Genomic DNA, 2,476 nt, shown 5'->3' on the forward strand with positions numbered 1-2,476 from the left:
CGTGAATGTGTGTCCGTGTGTGTATTTCTGTGTGCGCATGCGCTTAATGCCTGTATATCTGTGTGTGTGTGTGTGTGTGTGTGTGTGTGTGTGTGTGTTGTATTTGCGTGTGTGTGTGCGTGTGTGTGTGTCTGTACGTGCGTGCGTGTGTATGTGCGTTTGTGTGTGTGGGGGGGGGGGGGGCGCACGCGTGTGTGTTCTTACCTAATTGGTTCAGTACGGGAGAAGAGCTAAACTCAGATGGTTCCGACTGCTATATTTAAATATCGTATAACTTTTTAAATTGATGCACATTTTTGGTACACCCAACGTTATTTACTCTTTACTGTTCTCTCTCCCTTCTTATGTTCAAAATTATACAATCTTTGTCTAACTTCACTCTTCCTGTAACACAGTTGAACAGCATAATCGTGTCTCCTTTCCTTCTTTCATTCAAAGTAGTAAGTTCTATTGTCTATAGCATATATTCGTTTCTCGTAGAGTAGGTGCCAATTTTGTTGCTGTTCTTTGAACTCTTTCCAGTTTGTCTATATCCTTTTTGCCTCCGTACCACCGCACCGTACTCTGGACTAGGTCTTGTGATGGCTGCAATGATCTTCGTCCACACACACAAAGATCCTCTTCCTGTTGGCAGTCAGCCATGGGATTTTTTGGGCCTTTTCATTTACATTGTCATTTAGGCTTTGGTTCCTGTTTATGATTATTCTAAGGTCTTTTTCCCTGTCTGCGTCTCTTAATTCGCATTGGTGTAGTGGACGATTTTTTCTCCGAGACTGGATACGTGGCATTTATTGGTTGGAATTCCATTTTCTAAGTACAACTCCTCATGATTAAGTTTTCGATGTCACTTTGGAAGCATTGAGACGTCGTCTATTATCTTTTCTTTGTAACTTCGCGTCGTCTGCAAATATATTTAGATATCAACCTGGGCTTATATTCAAACTTAAATCATTGACGCTAATAGTGAACATAATCAGCACCAAGACCGTTCTTTGAGGTACTCCGCCAGTTGTGAGTATCTGTTAACTTATCAATAACGTTGTAGAAAATTCCAGGCAACAAATGCCCTTAATTTTTATTTTATTTCATGTTCATTTTCTGTTGGTTATCGCTACTGTATGAGTGATGAACTTCATACTCGCTCCCAGACAAGAAGTCTAAAGTTACGTAAGATACGTAAAGTTTCATCAAAGAGTACATTTAATGTCCAAATTTCTTAGATTCACGTGTAAAGATTATGTTAATTTCATCACTCAAGTCATAGAAGAACATTTTTAAGTGATAACTTTACATATATATCATTAAGTCTGAAAATCATCATTGTTATGAATACCATCTTTGCCAATTTTAGATTTCGAAAGATTTTTCTCATGCGTGTATGTGTGGGTGAGTGTGTGTGTGTGTGTGTGTGTGTGTGTGTGTGTGTGTGTGTGTGAGTGTGTGTGTGTGTGTGTGTGTGTGTGTGTGTGTGTGTGTTTATATGTTTTCATTCCATTTAATATCACACAAAATTTAAACGCTCTGTCTCCCCTTGCGCAGGTGTGTTTGCATTGCACGGACCGCGAGCAGTTGTGTTAGAGTTTACATTGCCGCTCTGCGTATTGGGCCAATGTTTTTGTATACACATTTAGTACGCAAGGAGGGAGGAAGTAAGGAGTAAAAGAGAGAGAGAGAGAGAGAGAGAGAGAGAGAGAGAGAGAGAGAGAGAGAGAGAGAGAGAGAGAGAGAGAGAGAGAGAGAGACAGAGAGAGCTAGAGCGAGAGAAACGCGTGCGTGTGTACATTCGTACATACGTGTTCAACAGATCATGTGCGTAAAGCTTCAAGTTTTAACGCACATGAGGAATACGTGTAAATCATTACTGATCCATTATCCATTCATTACACGTTTTTCTGTTTTATTATGGACACCAAATCCCGTTTACTGAAGAAAAAGGTTTTTGATCCTATTTGATTATAGTAAATATGATGACGGATAATTAGGATGATATAATGAAAAATATGAATAGAAATGAATATTTTAAATAACTTTAATAAATGAAGGTGAAATATGGTGTAGGTATAACAACGATAAAAATCAATTATATTTGCGAAGAACATTCATTCCTGTTCATACCATTGTCCGCAATGAACTTTTTTTTCTTCTTGAGGGAGAGAAATTCATGGACGATATATTTTAATTCTCTAATTTTCTTTTACTCGATCCTGCACTTGCATAAAGAGTGAAACTTTTTTATCTTTCTCTTTTCATCTCCCACGTTCATTGACTTTCCTTCTTTTACCGCAAATGATGTCCTGAACTTTTAAATAAGTTCACACGTTTTATTGAAGTGTTTTGGGGAAGATTTTTTTTCTTGTGCGTTTTAGATGCTTCTTTTTTTCTTTATTTCTCCGTCTGTCTGAGAGAGAAGAAGAGAGAGAGAGAGTGAAGAGAGAGAGAGAGGAGAGAGGGGGGGGGGAGAGAGAGAGGGAGAGAG

Source organism: Penaeus chinensis, chromosome 23, assembly GCF_019202785.1.
Source record: "Penaeus chinensis breed Huanghai No. 1 chromosome 23, ASM1920278v2, whole genome shotgun sequence".
NCBI lineage: Eukaryota > Metazoa > Arthropoda > Malacostraca > Decapoda > Penaeidae > Penaeus > Penaeus chinensis.